Source organism: Oryx dammah, unplaced genomic scaffold (assembly GCF_014754425.2).
Source record: "Oryx dammah isolate SB20612 unplaced genomic scaffold, SCBI_Odam_1.1 HiC_scaffold_2, whole genome shotgun sequence".
Classification (NCBI taxonomy): domain Eukaryota; kingdom Metazoa; phylum Chordata; class Mammalia; order Artiodactyla; family Bovidae; genus Oryx; species Oryx dammah.
This window is the reverse complement of record NW_024070186.1, coordinates 181,993,148-182,014,548: the sequence shown is the minus strand read 5'-3', so window position 1 is coordinate 182,014,548 and position 21,401 is coordinate 181,993,148. Positions and strand designations below refer to the sequence as shown.

Genomic DNA, 21,401 nt, shown 5'->3' with positions numbered 1-21,401 from the left:
CTTAGAAGTGGCCAATTTGCACCCCCGGGGTCCCTCCCCACATCTCCCCCGCCTTCTTCCTGGGCACTCAGCACAGTCACAAGTGAGAGGGGGATGGAAATGGGGAGGAGCTCGCTATTCAGAGATTCCGATAAACCTGTTGCTGTAGCATGATGTGTGTGTGTTTATCCATCTAGATAAGAAGAGTGAAAGTGGCTTGGAAAGTTGTATTTGATAAGCAGAGATATTTCCTTCCCATGAAATCCTCATGTTGCTGTTAACCCAATTAATTGGCTTCTTGTTGCTGTTGTTCAGTTGTGTCTAACTCTTTGCGACCCCATGGACTGCAGCATGCCACGTTTCCCTGAATTGGCTTCTCATTGAATAACAAATCCAAGATTAGACCACAAAGGAGATCACTACCTAATACTAAGATAAGCTTAGCCCGGTAACTCAACCACAGAGCCTGCCTGGGGGAGCCCACCAGGAAGCACCAGGGAACCCAGCCTGAGCACATGAAGGTGCCCTGGACTCACCCTGATCACTCACCCTGATCTGTGTGAGACCGAGAAGGGACCTCTTTGGAAACCCGAATCAGCCTGTCCAGGAAAAGCAGACTTTGGTACCCTGGGCAGAGGAACAACTCACCAGACTGGCACTTTGCCAGCTCCACCCTCAGTTCTGTGCCTGCATGGAACGGTACCAGTCAGAGACCAGTGGGTCCAGGAACCCCACCCAGACTGACCCCAGAGACAAGAGTGTAGGTGGAATTGAAGCCCAGAGGACTGACCCACGCAGGGACCAGGTCACATGTGTGGCTTCTTCCGGATGCCATCCCTGAGCCTGGGTTCCCCAGATCCTACTCTGGCCCCCAGGAGAGCTTCCTCTGAACTCCCTAACAAGTCACCAGTCAGCAGTGGTGCAGGGCACAGAGAGGCTCAGCTGTGGGACTCTGGGCTGGACACTTCCCCTCTCTGAGCCTTATAAGTAAAGATGGTAAACCCTGCTTCCAGGATGCCTGCAAGAATTCAAAGACTCCATTTATAGAATTGCTGGGCCCCTGGCAGAGCCTCTGACACATAAACGCTCAAGAAATAGTGATGGATACAGGCTTTTAGAGCACCAGAAATGGACGGACTCCCTGAGTGACCCAGCCAGGAAGTTCTTAAATGTCTCATTTTCAAAAAGTTGGCCATATTTGTAGATCATGTATACTACTGTTTATTTTCTATAAATGAACTCTTAAAAAATTTAACTCCAACCTCAACCTAAGCAATAATGTTCATAGTTGTGCATTTTTTCCACAATACACTTTTTGGGGGGCCTCCTTACCTGGCTTGCGGGATCTTATTTCCCTGACCAGGGATTGAACCAGGGCTCATAGCAGGGAAAGCATCAAGTCCTAACCACCGGACCGCCAGGGAATTCCCTCCCCAACACACTTTAAAATGAATAATATCACTGTTAAAATAAAATAATGTTGGCACAGATAGTATTTAAATCTGCTTTAAGGAGCTCTGCTCATGCCTGGCTCCACGCCCTGGAGGAGTCTGATCATCACACTTTAGGGATCTGGCTTCCCATTAGAGAAGATGGAGTGTGTGTCTGCCCCTCACTGGTGAGTCCACATCTCTGACTTCAGCCTCAGCACAGGGTCTGGCCTGGCTCTGTCCACATCGCTCCCAGCGGCTCTATCTGAGGCCACAGGAAAAAGCACAAGATCCTTTGCCAGTTTCAAGGTGCCTCATTCCTCAGCTTTGCACCAATGACAAACAAGCCCCTGGGGAAGGAGAGGCTGTTTCTGCTGCTTCTGTCTTCCAGGCATCTCTTCCCCTTTTATGAACAGCCCCTCAAACTGAAGCTGACTTGAACCAGGGTGTGCGCCTAATCCAGCTCTGACCGATAAAGCACTCCACCCACCTGGTCAAGTGAAGGGATCAGACTCAGAAACCAACCCAGGCTAGGCCAGCGAGAGCGGTCTTGGAATTTCTTCTAGAACTCTATTAAGAGGTCATCTTTTGGGTGCCTGCTAAAAGCTGGTAGCTATCTTTGTCATCTCTTGGTGGTAGTGGTTTAGTTGCTAAGTCATGTCCGACTCTTGTGACCCCATGGGCTACAGCCTGCCAGGCTCCTCTGTCCATGGAATTCTCCAGGCAAGAATATTGGAGTGGCTTGCTATTTCCTTCTCCATTATCGTCTCTTAGAGAAATGTCAATCCTGAGAAATACAGATCCGGAGTCCCCATGGCAGCACTTGAGGGCCTGGATCCAGCTGTACCTGATGTCCACACCTGGATTTAACATACACCAAAACCCCCCACCTATTTGGTAGAATCATTTTTCTGTGGCTTGCTATCTAAGATACCTGAAATAGTAGAACAGAACAAAGAGCCCCAAATTTGTGGCCAGAGCATCTTGGAGCAAATAATAGCTTTTCTCTGCCTTTTCTAACTCTGACCTCAGTTATCATCTCTCAACTAGGGACAGGAATGCACATGGCACCTGGCAATTAAGAAGAGTCAGTGGGAAAGCAGATGCCGCAGTGCTCTGTGAACCGTGAATTGCTGTCCAGGGGGTCGGATTCTTGCTCTTACTGGCCAGTTGCTCTGAATTACTCACTAGTCCCCAGCATCCCAGGCCCCCTCATGCCTCCCTGCCTTTGCATGAGACAAGTTCCTGTGCTGAGTCTGCTTCTTAGACATCTTCCCCCTCCCTCCACTCACTCAGTCTTCATGGCCCACCTCCTCCATCCCGGTGTCCATGAAGCTATGCTGGAATGTTCTAGAACTCCTGCCCCTTACTGCCTTCAAGGTTCTTACCAGTGCTGTGATCTACTTGCTGTTTCTCTTTATCTGCTCTCATAGTTTTTGCTCCAATAAACATCTCAAAATGGAAAATCAGACCATCAATAAGTACATGCATGCGTGCTCATTCGCTTCAGTCGTGTCCAACTCTTTGCGATCCTATGGACTACAGCCTGCCAGGCTCCTCTGTCTATGGGATTCTCCAGGCAAGAATATTAGAGTGGGTTGCCGTGCCCTCCTCCAGGAGATCTTCCCAACCCAGGGATTGAACCCACATCTTCTGCATTGCAAGCGGATTCTTTACCACTGAGCCACCAGGGATGCCCTCCTTCAACAGGTGACTAGTATGCAATGGAGAGGCAGTATGCACCACAGTGGTGAAAACACAGACTTGAGGCCAGCCGGCCTCAGTTTAAATCTCAGCACTGCTGACTATATACTGTGTGACCTTGGGGAGTTTACTTAACCTTTCTGGGCCTCTGAGTCCTCATTTGTTAAATAGAGATATTAATAACCTACTTCATAGAGTTCTTGGGAGAATTGTCAGAGTTTTTAAAGCATTTGGAACAGCGCCTGGCATGTTAGTAGGCTTTGTATGCGTGTTTCTTAAACTAACCAACTCACCATGAAACAAAATGCAATGAAATGTAAAACCTGAATACAAGGAAAACAAAAGACAGAAATTGAGTTTTAGCAAGACACTATTCCTGGCTTAAGACTCTGATGAGTTGGAGATCTCGTTTGCCTTTGTTTAAAAAGGGAAATTAAAGCGTATCAGAGAGAGGTGTTGAAGACATACTAGCATCAAACTGAGATTCTCCCCCTCCACAACCACCTCATCAACATCAGAGGAGCCAAAGAAATTTGAAAAGGGTCTCACTCTCTCACTATGGGGTCCAGGGCTATTTAAAACCATCTAAAACAAGCCACTCAAGTTCTGGGAAACATCAGCCTTGAATGATGAAGTCTTCAAGTCATCTCCTCTGGTTTCCACAGCACTGAGTACACAGGCTTCCCCATCCCATGGCCCTTCCTGCCCTGAATCCGTCCCTTCATGGGGCTTCCTGCTCAGCGGACTCCTGAGGGCAACAGCTGCTTACTCCCCAGGTGCACCCAGACCAGCAAGTGTGCTTCCTGAGTGAAGGACAGAGGGTGCCCTGCAGCCTCCTACAAGGAGTGAAGAGCACCAGGCTGAGATCTGCCAGGTGCCAGCTGTGTGACACTGGGCAAGTTCCTGGCCTCTCTGATTCTGTTTTCTTATCTTTGTTGCGGGCACTAAATGCATAAGTACATATGAAGCCCTCCAGCACAGTCCTGGCACTAAATGCATAAGTACATATGAAGCCCTCCAGCACAGTCCTGAATGGGATAGAACCCTAAAGAAGTGCTTATCCACAAGGCTCCAGTGCCTAGAAATGATTTCTGACATTGTGGTCATTTAGACTAAAAGTTGGCCAAATTTCAAGAGAGTCTGGGGATGTGGGGCAGACTCGGGGGAGGAAGTCAGGTGGAAGCAGGTGCTATGGAGAATTCAAAGTGCTTAACTTCGCAGTCAACAGGGAAATGCAAATGAAAACCACAATAACATGCCATTTAAATTTTATCAGATTAGTAAAAACTGAAAGTCTGACAATATCACGTGCTGCTGAGGACGTGGCGTAATGGGAACTCTCATTTATGGCTAGTGGAAATGTAAATTAATACAACTGGTCTGGAAAACAGTTTGGCATGGTCTGACAAACTTGAACAAGTATCTGCCCTAAGATCCAGCAATTTCACTGTGAAGTATGCTACTGATGAAACACTGGCACGTGTACAAGAAGCCGAGGCAGAAATGTTTGTAACAACATTGACTTGAATATTGAAAAACTGGAAACAAGCTAAATCTCCGTCAGCAAAAGAATGGAAAGATAAACCATGGTGTCCTCACCCAATGTGACGATGAATCATAGCTTCACACAACAAAGCAAATGACTCTTACAGAAAAACAAAAACAAAAAACCAAGCAACCAAAAAAAAAAAAAAAAAAAAAAAACCACCCTACTAAAAAAAAAAAAAAAAAAACCAAACGACTCTTTCTGAAGAAATAGAAAAGTAAGTTAGAAAAGAACACAGGCATAATAACACTATCTATGTCACACTTTCGAGACACGTCAGTCATGACCGACTCTTTTTGACTCCACGGACTGTAGCCTACCAGGCTCCTCTGTCCATGGGATTCTCCAGGCAAGAATACTGGAGTGGGGTGCCAGGCCCTCTTCCAGGGGATCTTCCCAACCCAGGGATCGAACCCCAGTCTCCTGCAGCTCCTGAATTGCAGGTGGGTTCTTTACTGCTAAGCCCTTGGGAAAGCCCATGTCTTTACACAACACCATGTAAAGAAGCTCTACATATTGTCTCGGTGAATATCCATGTGTCCTGAATATATAGAAAAAACTCAAGGGGATGAGAAACATCAAACTTTGAAGAGTGTAAACTGGGAGGGGCTGTGATCAGGTGGGGATCTTCAGCCGTCTCGATAGTTTGGTAAAACTGAGTGAATGGTGTTGATTATATTTTCCTTTATACTTTTGTGTATGTCCAAACTATTTCATAACACTTTAAATGTAAGTGAATTATAAAATAAAGTGTGAAAGGACACTTTCACTTCTGGCTATGATGAAGGAGTTGGTAACTGATTAACCTTCTTACTAAGAACAACTGCTAAGCAGGAAGGGGAAAAAAAAAAAAAAAAACTATTAGAAAGCATGAGAAAGCAACCAAGTGAGATAGTACTTGAGAGGCCAGGGTGCCAGAGAGAAGGAAAATTCTCTGCACGCAATGTCCCCTTAAATAATTTGCCAAATCATTGCATTCCAAGAAACCTAGCAGAAAGCATCTGGTAAGAGGCTAAAAAAACTAAGAAGAGATTTTGTCAGTGTTACAGTGCTAAGGAGAGAATCAAAGTTTAAGAAAAATGGGCCCCGATAAATACCCAGTTATTCGGGGGGAAAAAAAAAAGATGCCTTGGGAATCAGAAAAAAATCAGAAATACTTCAGCCTTCACTGCATCAAGATGATCTGCCTATATGCTATATGTCAACTAGAAAAAAAAAAACCTATCCAGAAAACCTTAGCTTCATCTAAAGCCTCCATACATTTCATACACAATGTCCAGCATTGAATTAAATTGACAGGACAAACCAGAGAACAGTACCAAATGACCAAAAGCCAAGAGAAAGAAACAAAACCAGAAGCAGACACATAAGTGATTATTAGACAGAATTTAGAATAACTGTGATTGGTCTTCCCTGATGGCTCAGTGGTAGCGAATCTGCCTGCCAATGTAGGAGACCCGGGTTTGATCCCTGGGTAGGGAAGATCCCTGGGAGAAGGGAATGGTACCCACTCCAGTACTCATGCCTGGGAAATCTCAAGGACAGAGGAGGCTGGCAGGCAATAGTCCATGGGGTTGAAAAAGAGCTGGACATTACTTAGCCACTAGACAACAACAACAATGATCAATGCGTTCAATAATTCCACCAGAAATATGGAATGTATTTAACAGCAGAAACTCGAGAGCTGAAAGACACAATAATTGAGATTTACAAGAACGTAACAGATGGATTTTGGAGAAGGCGATGGCAACCCACTCTAGTACTCTTGCCCGGAAAATCCCATGGACAGAGGAGCCTGATAGGCCGCAGTCCATGGGGTCGTAAAAACTGAGCAACTTCACTTTCACTTTTCACTTTCATACATTGGAGAAGGAAATGGCAACCCACTCCAATGTTCTTGCCTGGAGAATCCCAGGGATGGCAGAGCCTGGTGGGCTGCCATCTATGGGGTCGCACAGAGTCGGACATGACTGAAGTGACTTAGCAAAAGCAGCAACAGATGGATTTAACAACAGATTAAAAAATAAGAAGAGGGGATTGGTGAACTGAAAGATTGGTAGAAGATAATCAGATTGAAGCATGCAGAGAAAAAAATGTTTAAAAATATAGTAAAGATCAAAAGAGACATATAAGACATTGTGAAAAGATCTAACATAAATGTATTTGGAGTCAAGAAAAAGAGGAGAGAGAATGATTCAGAAGCAATGATAGAGAAACTGGTTAAGAGTTTTTCAAAGCTAACAAGAAACTTTAAGCTACAGATTCAAGGAGTTCTATAACCACCCCTCCCCTAAACAAATACAAAGAAAACCACATCTAGGCACATCATAGAAAAACGATTTTAAAAACTTAAGACAAAGATGTACTTAAAATCCAACTTAGAATGTTATATCCAGCAAAAAAATACCCTTCAGAAAAAGAAGGCAAGCTCAATATGATAAAGGAATCTACTAAAATCCCATAGTTATAACATCATACTTAATAATGAAAAACTGAAAGCTTTCCCTCTAAGATCTGAAACAAGACAAGGATGTCCACTCTCATGCTGCTAAGTCACTTCAGTCGTGTCCGACTCTGTGCGACCCCATAGACAGCAGCCCACCAGGCTCCGCCGTCCCTGGGATTCTCCAGGCAAGAACACTGGAGTGGGTTGCCATTTCCTTCTCCAGTGCATGAAAGTGAAAAGTGAAAGGGAAGTCGCTCAGTCGTATCCGACTCTTAGCGACCCCATGGACTGCAGCTCACCAGGCTCCTCCGTCCGTGGGAGTTTCCAGGCAAGAGTTCTGGAGTGGGGTGCCATTGCTTCTCATGACTTTTGTTAAACAAGGATGTCCAGGGCTTCCCTGGTAGCTCAGTGGTAAAGAATCTGCCTGCCAGTACAGGAGACATGGGTTTGAGCCCTGATCTGGGAAGATCCCACGTGCTGTGGAGCAATTAAGCCCATGCACCACACCTACTGAGCGGTGTTCTAGAGCTCAGGAGCCACAGCTACTGAGCCCACGTGCCACGACTACCGAAGCCCTCACGCCCTAGAGCCCGTGCTCTGCTGCAAGAGAAGAAGCCCACCCACTGCAAGTAGAGAACAGTGCCCACTCGCTGCACCTCTGGAGAGGCCCATGCAGCAACAAGGACCCAGCAGCCAAAAATAAATAGATACATTTAGAAAACACAAAACAGAGATATCCACTCTCACTGTGCTGAATGCTTCAGTTCTAGCCAAGGCAATTAGGCAAGAAAAGAAACAAAAGACATCCATATTTGAAAGAAAGAAGTAAACCATTTCTGTTTGCAGATGGTATGGTCTTGCACATGCAGCATCTTAAAGAATCCACACCAAGGAAATCAAATGAAACAAAGTAAACAACCAAAGAAAAACGGTTCCCGCTGAATTTTCTAGGACTACAGAGCAGTCTTTAAAATATATGGTGTTCATCCAACCGGATAGCCACATGAAATAGAATAAAACTGGACTCCTATCTCACACCATATATGAAAATCAACTCAAAATGGATCAAAGACCTAGTATGAAGCGGTAGAATTAAATCTTAAGATAAAACATGGGAGTAAATCTTCAGAATCTTGAACTCATCGATAGTTTCTTAGACATGCCACCGAAAGCACAAGCAACTAAAGGCAAATATATTGAAGGATTTCAAATTTTAAAACTGTTCTGCTTCAAAATACACTCAAGAAAGTGAAAAGATAGAGGCTTCCCTGGCGGTCCAGTGGTTAAGAATCTGCCTTGCAATGCAGAGGATGCGGGTTCAATCACTGTTCAGGGAACCAAGATCCCACATGCTAAGGGGCAGCTAAGCCCGCACACCACAACTAGAGAGTCCGTGCGCCCCAGCGGAAGAGCCCACGTTACACACGAAGATCCTGAGTGCGGCAACTAAGGTCCGACACGGCTAAATAAATAAATAGTGAAAAGACAATATTCGAAAGCGAAAGTGGAGTCCCTCACTGGTGTCCGACTCTTTGCAACCCCATGGACTGTAGTCCGCCAGGCCCCACCATCCATGGGATTTCCTAGGAAAGAATACTAGAGTGGGTTGCCATTTCCTTCTCCAGGGGGATCTTCCCCATTCAGGGGATGGAACCCAGGTCTCCCACATTGCAGGCAGACTTTTCACCCTCTGAGCCACCAGAGAATCCCTAGCGAGTGAAAGTTAGTCAGACGTGTCCGACTCTTTGCGACCCCATGGACTATACAGTCCATGGAATTCTTCAGGCCAGAATACTGGAATGGGTAGCTCTTCCCTTCTCCAGGGGGTCTTCCCAACCCAGGGATCGAACCCAGGTCTTCTGCACTGCAGGTGGATTCTTTACCAGCTGAGCCACTAGGCAGTATGGGAAAAATATTTGCAAACCATATATTTGTTAGTGTTCATGATATATAACGAACTCTGAAGGTCTAAAAGCCAACCCAATTTTAAACTGTGTGAAAGATTTGAATAGATGTTTCTCCAAGGAGATACACTAATGACTATTAATTAAACACATGAAAAGGTGCTCATCATCATTAGTCATTTGGGAAATGCAAATAAGGACCACAGTGCGGTACCACTTCACACCCACTAGATGGCTATTTTTAAAAATGGAAAATAAAAAACGTGGGTGAAGATGTAAGGGTGGAACGCTCACACATTGCTAATGGGAATGTACAATGGTGCAGCCACTATGTAAAACCGTTTTGACAGTTTCTCCAAAAGTTAACATAAGGTCACCACATGACCAAGCAGTTTGACTCCTAGGCATATAGGGAAGAGAACTTAAAACATATATTCACAAGAAAGCCCTTCTATACAAGTGTTCATAGCAGCCTTATTTATAATAGCGCTAAACTGAAAGCAACTCTAATGTTCATCAGTTGATGAATGGACAAACAAAATGTAGACTGCACAGACAATGGAATATTATTCTGCCATAAAAACGAATCGAGGACCGATATATGTTAAAGCATGGGTGAACCTTTAAAATTTAAAGTAGAGAATTCAGACACAAGAAGCCACATATCGTATGATTCTGTTTATATGAAATGTCCAGAGGAGGCAAATCCATAGATAGGTAGTATATTCGTGGTTGTCAGGGGCTGGAACCTTGGAGGGAGGAGGAACAGGGAGTGACTGTTAATGGGCATAGCACTTTTCTGGAGAAATAAAAATGTTCTGCAGTTAGATAGTGGTGATGATCACATGACTTTATAAATATACTAAAAACTACTTAATTGTGTACTTCGAAAGAGTGCATTTTATGGTATGTGAATCAGACCTTAATTACAAATATTTTTAGATAAAGGCAAAATAAAGCTTTACTTTTCATAAAAAAAAAAGCTGAGAGAATTTGTCACCTGTAGACCAGCATCAAATGACATACTAAAGCAAATTTTGGGGCAAAATAAAAATAATCTCAGAGGGGGAGTAATTTACTGTAGGAAGGAATGAAGAGTAATAGAACATTAAAAATATAAATGAATATTAATTAATGAAAATAATAATGTTAATGTCTTATGAAGTTTAAACTATATGCAGAATGAGAACATTGGGTTGGCCAAAAGGATCATTCAGATGTTATGGAAAAACTCAAACAACCTTTTTGGCCAACTCAACACATTACCATGATTACTAAATATAAGAAGTGAACAAAGATAAAAGTCACTGTATTAAAAAAAAAAAAAGAGTCACTGTATTGTCTGGAAAGTGATAAATGTACTAATATAAGGTGTCCATGGAATTCTCCAGGCAAGAATAACTGGAGTGGGTTGCCATTTCCTTCTTCAGGGGATCTTCCTGATCCAGGCATCAAACCCAGGTAGATTCTTGACCATCTCAGCCACCAGGAAACCCCTTAGGATAAGGTCGATTTCAAAAAATTCGAGTATGATGCTAAGAAAAACACTGAAAGAGTTACAAAAGAAAGTATAACAAACTAATAGTTAGGAAACACAGAACAATAATTTTAAAATCTTTATTCATTTAGAAAATGGGACAAAGAAGAAGAAAAAGGAACAAAGAACAGATAAGACAAAAGAAAAACAAGGAGTAAGAAGGTACACTTAATCCTAAACACTCAGCATTTTTAACAAAATGTAAATGAAGTCACCACAAATTAAAGACCTAACCTTGAAATCAATACTTTAGATTAAAGTAAAAATTATAGTTTAATCTCTCTCACAAATATACAGACAAAAACTGAAAACAAAATATTAAATCATATCTGATATTAATATTTACAAATGTATTATACACCACTATTACATGAGGTTTATTTCAAGAATACAAGGCTGTTTGACATTTGAAAATCAGTAATCTGTTTTATCACATTAACAGAATAAAGACATTCTATATGATAATTTAATAACTTTAATGTGACATTTAATAATTTGAAACACTTATTCATGATTTTAAAAACACTCTCAGGAAACCAGGAATAGAAAGAATTCTCTTGATCTGATGAGGAGCGCACATACACAGACACACAGAATATACACAGCTAACACCCCAAAAGGTCAAACACTGAACACATTATCCTCCAGGGCAGAGAAAAGACAAGGATGTCTTGTACTGAAGGTCCTGCTCAATGCAATAAGGCCAGAACAATAAATAAATTTATAAATATTAGAAAATTATAAGGATTGGAATGGTAAAAGACTGTCTTAAAAGTCCAGATACTTAGTAAATAAACTACTAGATAATAACTGTTAAGCAAGGGCAATGAATTTGAGACCAATATAAAAAATATATTGTATTTCTAAAGATCAGCAAAGTTGACAAACCTTTGGCTAGACTAAGAAAAAGGGAAGATTCAAATTAGTAAAATCAGAAAAGAAAGATGAGACATTACAACAGATACCACAGAAGCAAAATGGATGATAAGATACAACTATGAATAACCCTATACCAACCAACTTGATGATGTAGAAGAAATGGATAATTCCTAGAAACATACAACCTACCAAGACTGACTTACCAAGAAATTAAAAAGTCTGAACAGACCTCTATGTAGGTTGCAAAAGCAACAAAAGCAGAAAGAGAGAAGTAGGACTATATCATAACAAAAAGCTTCTGCATTCCAAAGAAAACCATCAACAAAATGAAAACGCAACTTGCTGAGTGGGAGAAAATATTGGAAAATCATATATCTGATAAGAGAATAATATGCAAAATAAAGACCTCATACAATCTGACTTTAAAACGAGCAGAAGATCTGAATAGACATTTTCAAGAACATACAGATGGATAATAGGTCCATGAAAAATGCTCAACACCATTCATTACCAGGGAAATGCAAATCAAAATCACAATGGGATTGCAGATTTCCCGTGACACCTGCTAAAAACTGGCTATTATCAAAAAGACTTTAACAAATGTTGCTGAGGATATGAAGAGAAGGGAACACTTGTGCGCTGCTGGTGCGGATGTATTAGGTGCAGCCACTATGGAGAACAGTTGCAGGATCCTAAAAAATTAAAAATAGAACTACCCCATGATCTAGCAATCCCACTTCTGGTTATATGCTGAAAAGAAATGAAATCACTATCTCAAAAAGATACACTTCACCCTTCTGTTCATTACATTTTTATTGACAGTAAACAAGACTGGAAACAACTCGTGTCCTTCAACAGGTGAATGGATGAAGAAGATGTGATGTGCATATACAGTGGAATATTATTCAACCATGAAAAGTAGAAATCTTGCCATTTGTGGCAACATGGATGAACCTTGAGGGTATTATGCTGAGTGAAATATGGAGTGAAATATGAAAGATGGGGAAAGGTAAATACAGTATGATCTCTCATATGTAGAATCCAAAAATAATAAGTTTATAGATACAGAGAGAACTGGTTGATGTTTGCCAGAAGAAAGGTGTGGGGGTGGGAAGAATTGGTGAATAGAGCTGAAAGGTAAAAAGAAAAAATATATGGTGCATTATTGAGCAAAAGCCACAATAAAAAAGAAGCAAAAAATTTTTTTAATGTTATGTACTTTCAATGCATAAGTCCAAAGCATCTTATTCAGTGTGGTTAAATTTCATGAACTACATAAATTAGAATTTATGAACTACATAAATTAAATTTATGTAGACTACTACATAAATTATATTTATGTAGACTACTACATAAATTATATTTATGTAGACTACTACATAAATTATATTGTTACACCAACATTGAGTATTGCATTTTATTCTAGCTTTACTGATGTCTTTTTGTTCAAAACATATGTCAAAAATACTAAACACATGCTTTCAGCAATTTTATAAAGACTGAGTAAAGCTGAAACTCCAGTACTTTGGCCACCTCATGCGAAGAGTTGACTCACTGGAAAAGTCTCTGATGCTGGGAGGGATTGCGGGCAGGAGGAGAAGGGGACGACCCTGGATGAGATGGCTGGATGGCATCACTGACTGGATGGACACGAGTCTGAGTGAACTCCGGGAGTTGGTGATGGACAGGGAGGCCTGGCGTGCTGCGATTCATGGGGTTGCAAAGAGTCGGACACGACTGAGCGACTGAACTGAACTGAACTGAATGCTGCAGAAACTAAAATATACTGACACTTGAATACAATTTTTTCTAATAACAATGGCATAGCTTTTAAAAATACTTATCATTAGGGACTTCTCTGATGGTTCAGCGGCTAAGACTCCAAGCTCCCCATGCAGGGGGTCCAGCTTTGATCCCTGGTCAGGGAACTAGATCCCACATGCTGCAGCTAAAGAGTTCACCTGCTGTAACTAAAGATCCTGCCTGCTCCAACTAAGACCCAGTGCAGCCAAATAAGTAAATAAATATTTTATTAAAAAATACTTAACTTTAAATATCACCATCACTGAAACTAGAGAGAATTTAAAATTATGAAATAAACTATCAATTATATAGGGGATATAAATTTTAATAGCAATGTATGATTCTGATAAATTTATCTTTAAAAAATTGAATGTGGACTTCCCTGGCAGTCCAGTGATTCAGACTTTGGGATTCCATTGCAAGGGACACAGGTTCAATCTCTGACTGGGGAACTAAGATCTCTCATGCACAGTGTGGCCCCAAAAATGTTACATTAAATAATTTTGTAGAAATTAACTGATACATGATTAAGTATCAACATTCAAAGGCTAATTTTGACCTCTATTTTGAGTCAACTGTTTCACCTTAAGAAGTTATAAGTCACACTGCAAAATTTATGTACCTTTTTTTAATTAAAAAACTTTTAAGTATGGAGAAATAGTAAATGTGGAAAACAAATCATGCCTCTTGTGTCCTAGTATCTTTGCAGATTGCTTTTCAAAAGGAAAATACATACTTGTACAATTACCTTATACATAAGTCTAGAATCTATAAAAATATGCACCAGGAAATAACACATTAACATACTGAAGTGTCAGATAAATTGCCACATGTTGAAGAAGATATCTGGTTTGATGGAGAAAGCTACCTTCATTAAACTGGAATCTTTTTACTGTTCTCTAAAAAAGGGACAATAATAAGTCACACTATAATTCCATTTTTTTTCTCCAATGGAAATATCTTTTGAATTTAGAAACGTTTTCACTTATAAAAGACACAAACAAAAAGAGAAGTTGAAAAAAAGAAAGAGAATAGAAAAGAACTGAAATAGGAGATTGTATCTACATCTGTAGTTTCTTTCATATAGTTATATTACACATTTTATATATTATATATAAATTTATAATATATAAAATGATGTCTATAATTCTATATAACATATAGAGAGAACTCCTACAAAGCAACTATAAATAAATAACTCAGGACTCATTTTTTTTTTTTAATGGACAAAAAGCTTAAGCAGACACTTCATAGAAGAGGACATCCAAACAGCCAAAAGCATGTTAAAAAGTGCTTAAAATTATAACTCATCAAAGAAAAGCAAATGTATATCCCAATATGAGGGTACTACATATCAACCCAGAATGACTAAAATGAAAACAAACAAAACTAAACAATTCCAAGTGCTAAAAAAGGATAGGAAGTAATCAAAACTCTTAATCTCTACTCAGTTTTCTCTAAAGAATGTGAATTGGTACAATCACTTTGGAAAACTTCTGCTAAACAGGAGACCCAAGAAGTCCTTTTCTAGATTATGCACCGAAGGGCAAAATATATAGGTACACAAGCAAACGTATACCAGGGTGCTCACGGCAGCACTATTTCCAACCTCCCCAAACTGAAAAGAACTGAAGGTCCTGATTTCCCTGTTTCTTCTTTTGCTCACTGATAATTCAGGAATGGGACTCCTTCTGATCCTCAAGCCGATCATAATTTCCAGTGTGACCCAGGTGGGGACTGGATCTTGAAAGTAAAAGGTGAGAGGGAAAGTAAAACGGCCCGTTTCCCATAGGGACCCAGAGGACACGAGATGGGTGTAGAGGGACTCCCCAGCCGAAGCAGAAACAAGAGCCAACAGGTCGCCAGAAGGGGAAGTGTCAAGACTGAGGGACTTCCCAAGAAGGAACACGGAAGACAGGGCTTCCAGCCCATTGCTGGTCTCCAAGGACTTCTGCCCACTGCCCCTCCCGTGGCTCCTCCCACCCAGGCCTCAGCCTGACTCTCTGTGGCTCCCCATCACACCTTCAGAGAAAGCCCTAAATTCCTTCGCTCAGCATTCAAAACATGTCAGCATGTGTCCCCAACATTCCCTCTGCCCCTAGTCTTCATCCCGGACTCCAGGTACTCCAGGTGTCTGACACCTGGACCTCTTCACAACACCCCCGTGCATCTGGCTTCCTTCCACGCCTTTGCACCTGCTGTTTCAGCCACCAGAACTCTCCGATCTCCGATCTCCCAGCTTCAAAAGCCAGTTCAAATGTCATCCCCTTCATAATTCTTTGCCCTCTCCAAGGCATGTGAGTCACTCCTTCTTCTAGGGTTCATCCTCCCGCCAGAGCACATCACTCATGGTGTTTTTGGCAACGTTCTGAGCAGTTTCTAGGCAAGAACCACGTGTTTCTTGGTGACCGTTGAATGTCAATGGCTAACCAGTGTCTGACACATAGTAGGTGCTCAAAGCACTCATTACATGAGTGACTAAATGCAAGAAAATGCTTTCTGGGCTTCCCTGGTTGTCCAATGATTAAGAATCTGCTTGCCAATGCAGGAGACATGGAATCGATTCCTGGTCCGGGAAGATCCCACAATGCCACAGGGCGGCTGGGCCTGGGAGCCGCAACTACTGAGCCCACGGGCCCAGCTACTGAAGCTGGAAAGCCCTAGAGCCCGCAGTCCGCAGTAAGAGAAACCACCACAATGAGAAGCCCGTGCGCCACCGCTCACTGCAACTCCAGAAAAGCCCGTGCAGCCAAGAAGACCCAGTCCAGCCAAAAATATATTCAATGATAAAAGAAAGAAATTGTCACACAGGGACAGTGGGTTGCACAGGGTCACACAGAGAGTTTTTACTTAAAGCAGAACTCTCAGGCTGGTGGCCCTGGATCAGGAAGGAGGCTCGGCCCCTAACTCACAGTGGGATCCCGGGCTCTTCTTTCCTCTGGGCCTCAGTTTCCTCATCTGTAGGATGGGGGCACTCACTCTGGCCTAGATGAGGGAGCGTGAGGCTGGTGCGGGGCACGCTGGAGTGTGAGTTATGGGGATTGCTTTTTTACATATCTGGGGGAGGGAGGTGGTAGCAAAGGGCAGGTGTCTGAGGACAGGTGTGCTGAGACCCTGACCTGCAGCTTAATCAGTAGCTGCCGAACACGAGGGGAAAGGCCTTACCAGCTGGGGCCACCTCTCAGCCTGTAGACCCTTTTAGTCTGTCTGTCCCTCCCAGGTGGGCCATGAACCAATGTCCACGCAGGTTTTCCAAACCCAACCGGCCTTTCCCTACTGGAACTTCTCTGCTGCTGCTAAGTCGCTTCAGTCGTGTCCAACTCTGTGCGACCCCATAGACGGCAGCCCACCAGGCTCCCTGGTCCCTGGGATTCTCCAGGCAAGAACACTGGAGTGGGTTGCCATTTCCTTCTCCAGTGCATGAAAGTGAAAAGTGAAAGTGAAGTCACTCAGTCGTGTCCAACTCCCAGCGACTCCATGGACTGCAGCCTACCAGGCTCCTCCGTCGATGGGATTTTCCAGGCAAGAGTACTGGAGTAGGGTGCCATTGCCTCTAGCCTGTGCAAACTCTGCCAACCGAGGTACATGCCCTGCTCTCAGCAGGCTCTTCCTGCCTGTGCCATCTTGATTTGCCCTCCACCATGCTGGGTGACCGCACCCAGACTGTGCCACCTGCCTCAGCTCCTGTAGCCCCAGCCCCATTCACCTCACCATGCCTGCCAGGAGGGGCTGGTTGTAAGGCAAAGAAAAAAAAAAAAGGATGCTTTACTCCATGGCTGTTTGAAGTCATGAGGTGGGGGGTGGGTGTGGGGCTGGCAACCTGCCCTTTGTCCTCGTCCTTGCCCAGCAAGCCCCCACCAGCCTGCCTGGCCCTGGCCAAAGTAGACTGGGGTTACTGATTCATACTGCAGAAAGTCTGCAGGCCCTGGTCCCAGGTTACATCATCAAGCCCTCTTGGCAGATGAGGAAATAGAGGCCCAGAGAGGCCCAGAGGCTTGCCCAGAATCACACAGCAAGGAGGGCCAGGGCCTGAGCACGGAGCTGGAGTTGTCCCCACATCCGCTGGGACAACTGGAGTGGCCTGATCCTTCCTGGGGGCTGGAGGAACAGCAGGCTGGGGGCCGGGTTGGGGGGTGCTTTGGCAGGTGTCCTGGCTACCCGAGGGCCCTCAGAGGGGCCTCTGCCCACAGCCTGGGGAATATTTTCAGGTTGTTTCAGAAGTTCCAAGTTTACTCAGAGCTCTCATTTGAGCAGTGGTAAAAAGTCCCTTTGGCGGGGCGCCAGGGCGAGGAGTGGAGGCGGGGGCACCTGTGAGCCATGAAGTGGGGGTGGGGCTCCTCTCTGCTCCCACGCTTCCCCTGCCCTGGTGTGCAGTGAAGGGCAGGGAAAGAAGAAGCAGGTGAGGAAGGGACTGTGACGAGGGGAAGACCCCTACTCCTTGAGGAAGTGTTCCTTCCCATGTCTTCACAGTTTTCTTCCCTCTGCTTGTACATGACTCCCAGGGTGACCCTAGAAAACCTCCACCCTTTTCAGAGCCTCAGTTTTCCCATCTGAGAAAGGGGGGAGTAGAGTCATGATAAGAATTATCATTCATTGAGGGCTGGGTATATGCCAGAAGATATACCAAGGGTTGATAATAAGTAACAATGAGAAATTTATTACCAATGATATCTAAAGTAAAACATAATAGCTACTATTTCTCATGAGCCATTACAAGTTTCCCCTCATAACTGCACTGGCTCTGTCTGAGCATCACTGAATCCCCAGGACCTAGGACAGTGTTTCAGAAACACATGTTGAGAAAAGTGTTAGTCGCTCAGTCATGCCTGACTCTTTGTGACCCCATGGACTGCAGTCCACCAGGCTCCTTTGTCCATGAGATTTTTCCAGGTAAGGATACTGGAGTGGGTTGCCATTTCCTTCTCCAGGGGATCTTCCCAACCCAGGGATCGAACCTGGGTCTCCTGCACTGCGGACAGATTCTTTACTGACTGAGCTACAAGGGAAGCCCATGTTGAGTAAAACCTCACAGCAAACCAAGATAGGCGTTCTTATCTCTCTGTAACAGATAAGGACACTGAAGGTTCAGAGAGGTTAAGTGACTAACTCCAGGTCACAAAGGTACTAAGTAATGGAGCTGGGACTCAACCCCAGGTCTGACCATTTCCAAAGCCCCAGATCACAACTGGCAGTGTGAGTGAGCCAGATCCAAGGCCCTGCAGTGGATTGCAGAGACCTCCCAGCTGTGTGGAGAAGCCAGGCCATCATTCTGGCGATCCTGTAGGCACTGGCTTCTCTCACTAGGAGGAAGGATGCTCTTCCTTTCCTTTCATTCATTTATGAGGCCCCAGGACGGTCCCAACGCCGCAGAGAAGCTGGTCCTGCTCAAAGCTTCCAGTGGCCTGCTTTACCTGTTCTGTCTTCTCTTAAACTGGCCCCCTCCTCCTGCAAGCCCCCTTCCTCTCCCCATTTAGACTCCAATCCCTACCTCCAACCCCCTTCTCTTCTTTGCTGGGCAGGTGCAAGCCTGAAGCACCTGGGATGCATCCTTCGTCTTGCTCACCTGTCTCTCCTGGCCCCGGATCTCAGCCACCTTCTAACATAAGGGCTCTTAGTTTCCTCTTCCATGAGGCTGTAAGGTTCTAGACTTCCTGCCAGGTGTGGGGCAGGCAGGACCAGGATTTCTGCTGAACCCACCAGGGGAACAGGTGACCAAGGCTCCCCCTCTGGGGTCTGCCTAGCCCCCTTGATCCAATGCCCCACTCTCAGAAGGTGCCCCAGGCTATGGCTCTTGCTTTTTTGCTATCCTGTCTAGCAGGTTGTCACCTTGGGGTTCCAAACCGACTTCTGCATCTTTCAGTCACAGCTATCTGGGGCAAGCTTCTCCCCACTGAGCGGCAGTCTCCTCATCTGTGAAACGGGCTGAAAGAGGCCAGCAGCCTCACCTGGGGTCATGAGGATGATGGGAGAGCTTCACGCACCTGTCACATGCTGAGCGCAGCCCTGGGAGGACCACAACCCAGGGGGCTGAAGGAGGCAAGACTGCAGGTTCCTGAGTGTGTCGCTGTACCTTCCCTGACTCTTGGAAACTGGCCTTTCTCTTCCACGGACTCTAGGCTTCTCATGATGCAAATTCTCTCCCCTGGTAGACCCCCAGCCAACAGCCTTTCTATTTCATGCCCTCGAATCCTCACAACCAGATCTATGAAGATGGAGCTGCCATTCTGCCCATTTCACAGATGAGAAAACCAAGGCTCCATGAAGTTAGAAAAAAGCAGAGAAACTCGTGGAAGTTCACCCAGCCAGAAAGCCACATGGCTGGATGTTGAACCCTCCAGGTTTTCCCCCACTCTACCATGTGCTTCTAAAAGCCCCACGCTCTCCCCCTGGGGAAAGCATATGTCCTCCCAGGAGGAACCCCTGACATTTTAATGCCCCTTCCCCTGCCCTGGGTCCTCCGCATCCTAAATTTCCCTCCAGGCATCAAGTCCCCCTCTGCCCAAGAGCCTGTCTGCCTGTTCCTTCCTTCCTCCCTTTTTCTCAAGTCAAAATCCAACCCATCCTTCAAGGCTCACCCTCCCCAAGCCTCCTCACCCCACTCTCCTCCACACACACGGAACCAGTTTGCCTCTCACCAGCCACCCATCCCCTGTGTTTTCTTGAGAAGGAAGAGGAGACAGCGTGGAGGGCAGGACCAGCCTCCGAGTCACCTGCCCACCCAACCACACAATGGTTGAGTCACCTTGGGAAAACCACTCTATTTCTCATTGCCTCAGTTTTCATCTTCAAAATGGGGACACCAACCTGTCTTAAAGGATTTAGCCAAAATAAAGGAGATAAAGCACAGAACCTGGTACAAAGTCAATGTCTCCTCCCTTCCCCACACCGGCCTGATCACAGTCATGCCCGCCTCTGCCCAGCTCAGCTGCCCAGAACCACGGTGACTATCACATCATGTTCAGTCTGGAAACAGCATGCCCTCCCCAGCCCCTGCCTTTTGGAGGCTTGTTTCCACCAGCTCAGGGGGTTATCTCAGCCGTGCCTCTGCCTCTCTGTCCTGGGGCCTCCTGCAATCTACAGAAAGGCACTCCAGTCACCCTGAGCTGGGAGGAACAAGAGACGCCAGCTGAACTTTGCTGGTCTCACCGTCTCCAGGTGTGATGAGGGCACAGGACTTCTGTGAGTCCTCCAGGGCAGAGGAGGTCCCCTCCCCGCCTGCCCCCAGCGCGGGTGGCTGGAGATGAGTTACCTGCTGTTCTACTTCTTTCTCAGAAATCCATTCTCTCTGGGCTCCGGGCAGTCCGGTGGGCTCCCAGGGGTGGCAGCTGGGCTTGGTATTGAGGGGATGTGGAGGGGAATGGGGGTCTGGGAGAACAGGCAGGGGTCTGGGGTGGGAAGCTGCAACCTGCCCCGAGCCACCGATCAGACAGGGCGGGACCTGTCACCCCCGCGGATGGCAGGTGGGCTCCGGGCAGGCGGGCCAGGCAGAGGCAAAGGAGACCATCAGTTACATCCCAAAGAGGTCACGCAGGGACAGAAGGCGGAGGCTGCGGGACAGGGGCCGATCCGCTGCACCGGCGATGAACAGAGAGCAGACCACGCGGACAGACAGAAGTCAAGCGAAACAGACGGCTGGCCAGCCAGGCAGACAGGCAGGGAGGCGCAGGCAGACAGACAGCTGCGCGGCTGTCAGTCACACTCAGGAAGAAGCGGGCAGACCATCAGACCCCGAGCCCTTCAGTCACTCAGCAGAGACGCCGGCGGGTCCGCCAGAGGCGGCGCCTGCCGTCGGAGCCCCCGCCGCGTGCGCAGGGTGGGGAGGAAGGGGAGGATGTGGTGAGCCGCTCCCGCAGGCCCCGCCCACGGAGCGGCCGGCTCCTCCCCCGGGGAGGGAGAAAGAGGTGGGAGGGGCCGGGCCCCGGGGGGCAAGGTCCACTGCTCCCCAAAGGTCGCCTGTTAGCGAGACACTTAGGGCCACCGGGGTGACGTCTGTCTCCTTTGGACGGTGACATCACCCCCGCAGACCTCACGGTCTTGACCTTTAAGGCAGGCGGGGAGGTGGTGAGCCGCCTGCTTCTCACAGATGTAGAAACTGAGGCTCCCAGGGTGCGGAGGTGGCAAGGCGAGATCCGGGATGTCCCCGGGGGTCTCAGCTCAGCGAGAAGCGTGAGAG

At 45.5% G+C, this 21,401-nt stretch overlaps 1 protein-coding gene across 1 annotated transcript in view; it reads right to left on the bottom strand.

Annotated features, from left to right (window-relative positions):
• The window catches only part of IL21R (interleukin 21 receptor), a 36,729-nt gene extending 15,703 nt beyond the window's left edge, over positions 1-21,026 (bottom strand). The window contains exon 1 of the mRNA XM_040258360.1: positions 20,478-21,026. The gene's annotated coding sequence lies outside the window, so the exon portion shown is untranslated. The remainder of the gene's footprint in view (positions 1-20,477) is intronic.
• Between the last annotated feature and the right edge of the window lie 375 nt (positions 21,027-21,401).